The following is an 8653-nucleotide window of genomic DNA, read 5'->3' on the forward strand; positions in this document are numbered from 1 at the left end:
AGTCTTGTACGTCTTGGAAACCTTATTTCTTAACAATACTGTATATTGATAAAACTAGGAGTCCCAATTTTATATATCCCTTCTAAGCCCCCTATTCTTGTTTGCTGCCCTGTGCTCCTTTCAGGCCAAAAGTTTTTTGCTTCTTCCAATTCATGTGTTTTGCTTCTTCCAATTCATGGGCATATCAGATTTCTTTATATTGATCTAATCTGTAAAATCTGGATATCCCTCTGACCTTGGCTTGTTCTGGTGGGGGGGAAGAAGCAAGAAGTCTTGTAAGGGTGTTGCATGCAATTCTTGTTTATATTTCCATGTATTCGTAAGTCTTTTTTTTTTCACCCACAGTCCTTCAAAGTTTAAATGCTAATTTTAAAGAACAGAGGCAACTGTCATATTAAAACATGAAATGAAAGCCAATGGCGCTACCAAATAAAACAATTACAAGAAGCTCAATGTACATTTATTGTCTCTATGTGGAACAGAAACTGTACTGTCATGGGGATTACACCTCTTACTTAAAACATTTATATCCCACCTTTTTTAAAAAAAGGTTTAAGACATCTAACAAAGAAAAGCAAATGCATTATACATAGGCCTTAAAATACAAGATACACTGAAGTACTAGTGATTTTGCAGAAATTTAGATGATGGGTTTGTTTATTGTTTTTCCTTTGGTTTGAGCTTTGATTTTTGCTGCTCTAAAGGAGAAATTCCTGCAAAAACTACAATGATGAAACCATAGGAAGAATAATAAAAATCCATCAGAGAAGGTTCTGTAAGATCACTGAGAACCAAAGGGCTTCCTAAGCAGGAAGGAAGAGTCTCTTTCTGCTCTGTGGGGAATTCTGCAACCTGGATGCTGGCACTGAAAATGCCCTGCTATGTTTCAGGTTCTGGTTAGTTATTCCACTCGTGGTGAGGATGGCTGGGTATGGAACAAGACCTCTCCTAATGATGTGAACTGATGGACCAGATCTAAATTTTGGTTTATTTACTACAATTTTATACTTATTTTCCTCCAAGATCCACAGGGTATGTTATATTATCCTCTGTGCCTTTCCTTTATCCTCACAATAGCCCTATGAGTAGGAGAGTGAAGTTGAAGGAGAGTGGAACCCCCTGAGTTTCATGAGAGGGGGGGATTTCAACTCGGCTATGCTGGGTTCTAAACTGACACTCCAACCCCGGTGCCCCACTGGTTCTCCCTATGAGAGGAGGATACCTTTTCATTATCCTGGTCCTAAACTATGTACATTTTTAATAGTGATCATTAGCCCTTTGAACTGTGGCTTCTGCAGTAATTGGGAGCCAATGCAAATTGGAACACCGAGTTCCAGACGATAAAATTCTGCCTCTCATATGGGATGACCTAAGAAAGAATTTGTTGAACAAACTATGCCAGTCCTCACAAATCCTTTTAATAGTCACTTGCCTGGGTCTATTGTCAGCAGATCCCACTCAGTTCTAGCTTTAGGACCCAGGACTCAATAGCTGTACAATAAAACTACACACATATATTCTCCCCTCCCCCCAACCCCCAGGCTATGAAAACTCATCTTTCACCTCTGCCCAACCCTCTGCCAATACCATGCCAAACTAATCGTAACTGGGGGGAGTGGAAAGAGACTGTTGAGTAGAATAAATGAGGCCAGGTAAACAGCAGTGCAGCGGCAGCTGCGAGCGGTTGCCATGGTGACGGGGATGAGGGAGCAGATTGATCGATAGGCCTGGGTCGCCTCATCTGGCTGCCATCCACGTGCTGTTACAGAGTCAGGCAGCGGGAAGGGGGGCGGTTTGGGGAATCAAAAAAAGCCACAAGCAGGTGCTGAGTGGCCTAAGATGTGATATGGAGCCATTGCTGGCGTTGTAGCAGCAGTTCAATCAATACCTTGTTGGATAGCCAGTAATTGGCTCCGTTTCCATTTTGCCCCTTTAACCCTTCCCCACCAATTCCCTGCCCCAGTTGTTCATGGGGTTTACTCCTCTGTCTGATTTTGTTTCTGTGCCTGAATATTTCTCTTTTATCCCTTCCCCTGCCCCTTATTCTTCAGCCAGACAGGAAGCGGTTTCTGTGGAGTGCACAATACCCTTGGTGGTTTTCATAGAATCTGTTTCAACAACAACAACAATAAGCCTATCCCATTTATTTCAGTGTGAGCTTTTGTGGATTATAATCCAGTTCTTCAGATACAGCTGACTTCAAGAAAAACCTAATGGAAGCTGTGTGGTCATTACACTATACAAATGTAGAAGAATGAGACATCTTTATTAGACTGCCAAAAAAAAAAAAAAAAAATCAGACAGTTAACACTGATTTCAAGGTGGCAAAATCTTGCTGATAATCTCTGTGGGATCCATGCCAACAAAGTATAAGGCTGTAGCCTGTAATGGTGGCCAACACCCAAAAGTGTGGAAGGTCACTATTTTCTTTAAATCTTCTCCTTCCCTCATAGGTTGCTGCAGAGGGATAGATTACTCTTGCCAGTCCAAATTGATCACTTATGGAGGGATCTTTGAGTTTAGAAGAAGGGTTTGTATGTGGCTGGAGATCCGCAAAGCATCCATCCCTACCATGGAAATAATATGGTATATGGAGTTTAGTGTTTCCACCTAGGGCTTGGGAGACATGGATTCAGAACCCCTCTTGATGATGAAAATCATTGGGTGATCTTGGTCCAGTTACACTCACTCAAACTGACTTACCTCACATGCTTATTGTGAGGATGAAATGAGGAAAAAGAGAGCCACCATGTACTCCCTTCTTTGCTGTAGGAAAGATATTTTATAAATATAGTAAGTAAGTAGGCAAAAACTTGTAGTTATCCAGTACTGCTTTCATTGTGCTGCTGGTGGTCAAATGTCTTGTTTTATTTTTATTCAGGGTGTCAGCATGGAAAAATGATCCCAAGAGCTTGCTTGAAAAGTGGAAAAGAGGATCTTTTTCTGCTTTGACCATTTTGCACAGAATTGGAACAAAGATATACCACCAAAAAATGAACACAAAATAGATATGGTCTCCTTTAATTTTCTCTATCTCTATTTCCCCTCCCACACCTCTCTTTATTTCTTGCTTTGCATTTCATAGGATGAAATATAGACTGAGTGACCCATGATGGATTGGTGCTGAGAGGTTTTATTGTGTCTATCATCCTCATGCCAAACTACTGCCGATGAGTGATTATACACTGATATGAAACAGAAAAAAAAAGAGACAGGAAGAGAAAAGGGGAATGGGGAAGATTAAGATATTAGGTACTGTACTCACAAATGAGATAGCAATGAAATCCAGGGATGAAGGACTCTGTAAAAAAGGCACTGCAGAACAGCATTTTGTAAATGGCAAGTGCCTGGTACTGCTTCTGTCTTAGTTCCTCTGTTTTTGCTTTTTCTCTCATGAGGGACAAAAAGGGAAGAGAAAGAAGACATGAAGTGGACCCATTTTGAATCTGAAGCCAGAGGCTTTTACTCACATTTATTTTTACTGAAACAACAATAACAAAGTATTAAATTAGGAAATCAGTGGAGAGGGGATGAAGTTTTCTTCAAGTTCTATGTCCACTTACTTTTGAACTGTCACCCATTGCAAAGGGACTTCCTTGTAGGTAAAAGTGCTTAGACTGAGATGGAACAATACCTTTAACATTTCCTGTATTTTAAAAGTGAAACTAAGTAATACAGTAGCTATAACATACATTTTACTTTTAAAAGATTTCTTTCATTCTATTCTATCCAGTGTTCACACATGGACTTGGATAATCTCTGGAGGGCTGATTCACACATACTGTCTATCACTATATTAGCACCACTATTAGAACTTTCATATTACCTCAAACAAAATTACCTTTTATTTTTGAACTACAGCTTCCAGAATCATGTAGCCAGCATGGTCAAATTCTGTCCCAATCCCCCCAAAGCATTCTGTTTATAACCAGAACTTCCTGGGAGGAGGCATTAAAGTCAATCCTACAACTCAAGTGAAATGTGGAACTTGAAAGCTAATATTAGAGTTAAAAAACGTGTGTGTGTGAAATTTTGATATAACTTACACTGTGTAAGCTCTTTTAAATTATGTTATATTGTTTCTCATTATATAAAGGCTTTTTTAAAATTTAAAAATATTTGATGTTATTTTGTTGTGTTTCTAACATGCCCCAAGATCTTTTGATATAAGGTGAGACATAGTTATTTTGATAAATAGTAGTTACATAAGTTCCTTTCTATTAGACATTTCAAAATTAGCTTAGTAAAAAAAAAAACCTTATCTATTTCACATTCCCTTTGTTTTTGCCAGTATTAGACTGGTGTGGTGACTTATGTTACATAAGCCATCTGCAAGACACAGAATCATCTTTAGGGAAAGAATATTTTACTATTTCCAAAGCATATACAGGCTTTGAGCAACCCACATAACCTATGAATGTCTTCAACCTGCAGGACAGCACTATAGTTAGAAGAGAATACTGTGGCTTAATGGACTGTGATGCAGCAAAGGAGCCTTAGTATTTGATTAATGGAGAAACCCAATAGTTGCCAAGCAGTATAAGCTACAAAGAAATATCAGATGGCAGCCACTGTCTAGTGAATGGATGAGCTTGGAGACAGGTGGTTTTTTATACTGTACTCATTTGACTTTCTCAGGATGAAGGAAGGCTATTTGAAACACAGCTAATCACTTGTCAAGTGGGTAGAACTTGCAACAACAATAATTATAAAATGAAAGACAATAGTATCTGCAGGCAGCCTAACACACTAGCCTGTAAATCCAAAATTCAAGAATAAGGAACTATAAGAGCAACCACAGTGGAACATCATCCATCACATGTATTTGTAGAATCAAAGATCTCAAGGACTGCAATAAACCTAAATGCATCCTGTCAAAGCCGGTGTGTTGAATCCAGCGGCCATACTATAACCAGAGCTCATCAGGAAGGAAGAAATGGCAGGGAGAATTTGAGGATCCCATAATGTCTTATCCCCACAAGGACCCTCAGAGCCAAGGCATTGTTCATGTAGCTGGTGCAGGAATGACCAGAGTATGCAGTGGCAGAAAGGGAGAAGGGCCACTGCCACCTTCCTTCTCACCTCTCCTAATGATTGCTGCAGGGGTTGAGTGTGGTTACAGCAATTTTCATCCTGTATCAGGCAGTGCTGGTCTGTTCCCCAATCTCCCATAATTAAAGCTGTCCAGGGATTAACAGAAGCATACTGAGTTTATAACGATGTGCCAGCAGCAGGACACTGCAGAAAGTTCTGCACAATGGGCTGATGGAAGCTTGATGGCCAAGTCTGGAGGTAGAAATGACAAACTGACTTTTGTCATTTTCACCTTCAGATCATGTTTCTGAGTTTTCAAAATCCAGTAATCTCTTTCCTTCCTGTCTCTTTTTTATTTCATCAGCAAGACATCTCAAGCATCCCTGTTTCCTTCCACTTTTTGCAAGGACTTTCCTCTTATCTCCTTTTCTCATTTTCTGCTTTCTTTCTACTCATATCTTGCAAAGTCTCTCTCACTGTCAACCTCACATCTACCAAATGATTCCATGGACTTTTTCTGAGTGAAGGTAAAGAGGCTACACTCCCCTAGAATCTCTGACAACAACATCTCTCCCTTATCCTTGACTTTTGGTAGGAATGCAGTAAGTTATCTGTATCAGTGGGGGAGGGCGGCAACAAATAGACCTAGTGTTTTCTCCCTTCCTGTCTTTATTAAAGCTACACAGAGATAGGTACTCTAAGGCTTTATTACTTCTTTCTCTGTGTCACTTCCTGTTTCTTCTTGCTACTCCTTTCTTAATGCTTTTCCACCTTAGCTTGATTTGGAAAGACTTGAAAGCATGGAAGCCAGCTTTAGGGGATTGGGTAAATGCAATATTGATTGTTTGATTTTTCTTAATAAAACTCAGAAATGCCATTGCTTTCACATTCTATGTGTGATTCTGAAATGACAAAATTAGGTACCTTCCCATAGAGGTAAAGCAACCATATAGAATTCATTGCTTGTCCTAGTTTTCTCTTGCTCATTGCTTATAAATCACAGAACAATAAGCACCTAGGGATTATCCAGTTTTTCTGCTTGTTCCTTTAAAAATCTGAAGTTCTGCAGTGATTATTTTGTTATTTTTTATCATTCATATGATTCAAAGCTTGTCCTAAAATGTTCTGTACATTTTCCCATGCCTTTCCATGGTTGCTTATCCCTTTTGAAGGCATGGTCTATTTTCCACCAGAGGATGCTCAGGGATAGAGTTTAGTGCTACAGTCCTTCCATATACTGTAGTTCATTTCTGTGTCAGACAAACTTTTAATTACCATAGCATTACACACACACCCTGACACACACACACACACACACACACAGAGACAGAGAGAGAGAGAGAGAGAGAGAGAGAGAGAGAGAGAGAGAGAGTAGCTCTAAGAAGTTTTAGCAAGGAAGTGGACTTCTAACAAGAATCTCAAGGTCTTGCCCTTTTCTGATTTTAAAAGATAAATGGCCACTTAAAGTTCGGTTTGGATGTTTGCAAGCCCTGCAGTTTTGGAAAACCTTTTGGGAGAACCATCCATGCTGCAGGTTTGGATTGAATAAGTAAAAGGAACCTTGACTGCGGAGCGTATGCTATAAGTTCTCCCAGCACCAAATAGTTTGAACAGAATGACTGCTTAACAGCAGTCACATTGGAAGGTAGTGGCTTCAATGACAGCAAGGCCGTGAATCCATTCTGGGTTTTAGTCTGATCTTTAACAGACCTATTCAAAGTGCTGAACCTGTTTTGAGGAATAAATTTCAGCACCTTGGATAGTTTATGTAAAAATTAGATTAAAGCTTCATATGGATTCACTACCAATACATCCCAGACATCAGAGCTATCATCTGCTCCTAGTCTACTAAAAAAGAAAGACAAAAGAGCATCTTGTTCTAGCCTAGCCCTGCATCTCAGGGCTGGCCTAGCCAAGGACATTTCGTTCTCTGAAGCAAAGTAGCAAAACCCTCTCCACACCACCCCCCAAATTGAAGGACAAAATACCTAACGCCAACAAAAAATTTTTTTACAGATGAGTCAGAATATCCTACATGCATCACTTCCAATACTTGGCATTAAAATAAACAGAATAAAAATTATATACCTATCTGTTGACCTCCCATGACATTTCAGATCTGCTGCCTATGGCAACTCCTCCTTCTGCCTAAAGGTAAACCCAGCCCCGATCTCAAGGGAGGGACTTGTGAGGCTTCCTTCACTGTTGTTTCCTCTACCTGTACTGACATGCTCCTGCTTGATTCTATGCTGCTTCTTGAGCCATAACATTGTGCCTATAAAGTGGAGAAACAGGAGGAAAAGCAATATTGTCTAATAAAGAAATAAATGCAGAAAGAGAATGCAGGGCAGGGCCATCAGGAAAGGCAAAGGAGTAGAACAGAATCGTTGCTGAGGCATCATGTCGAAACAACAGTGCAGTGTGTATGGGTTTAAAGCCAGTCTGCTGTTTCCATAGAGACAGCACGAGTGGGAGCTGACTTTGATAGACTTCAGAAGGTGAAGAGCAGGGACAGACATACTCTCGCCTCATGGGGCCTGCTTCATTAAACAGAGGAATGCTAAAAGAGTGCCTTGCGTGGATGAAGGGGTGGGGAAGGAACCTAAGGTGACAATGTGGAATTTTTCAAAAAGGAAATGGCTGAAGTGGCCTCAGTGATGAGCAGGGGGGGCATTCTGCTCATTTTCAGAGATACTCTTCCATAAATTTCAAAAATAAAGAGAAATTGGGGGAGAGTTCCAAGTAGCATGCCATAATAGGTTCCAGAACCTAACTGCAACTTTTGATACTATTTCCATATCTTTATAATTTGGAGACACTTCCTTATTTGGGTTGATCTGGGCTATGCTTTCTAAGGAAATTAGAGATTGGCATATACTGTACTGTATGTTGTAAGGTCACATGGAGCTATTGGAACAGAGAAAGTCTGGAACTGCTTCTGCAGATTAAACATGTCTTTTACACCTGTCCTCATTCTGTGATTTGTATTTATGGACCCCAAATCATTACAGCCCAGGTGTTGATGAGTAACTTGATCATTACCCATCAAGTGTAAAGAGTACTGACACAGTTTAAGCACTGAAACATTTTTGTTTTCTTCACACTGTAAATGTGGCTTGATGGAAGAAATCAGATCTTGACCAAATTCTGAAAGCAATATTGACCTGTATATTGTTGTCATATAAAGCTAGTTATGTGTGCCATATAACCTGCTTATAACCATAAGCTAGCCTTTTGCTAACAGGTGCAGTTGTTCTTTTACCAGTGCTAAAGAAAAATTAATATCTGGGGCAAGAGTCACTTGACTATTGTCTGGAGAAGACAATAATGCTGGGAAAAATTGAAGGCAGCAGGGAAAGATGAAGAACAAAATGAATTGATTTGCCTCAATAAAGGAAGCCAGAGCCTTTAGTTTGCAAGACCTGAGTGAAGCTGATCATGATGGGACGTTTTAGAGGTCACTAATTCAGAATAGTGTGAAAGCTGAACAGTTAAGAAATCTGACAGGGAAAAAAATAATTCATTTGATATGTACTGGAGGAGAGCTTTGTGGATACCCTGGACTGCTAGAAAGACAAATAAATGGATCCTAGATAAAATTAAATCTGAACTTAAAGTC

Source organism: Pogona vitticeps, chromosome 1, assembly GCF_051106095.1.
Source record: "Pogona vitticeps strain Pit_001003342236 chromosome 1, PviZW2.1, whole genome shotgun sequence".
NCBI lineage: Eukaryota > Metazoa > Chordata > Lepidosauria > Squamata > Agamidae > Pogona > Pogona vitticeps.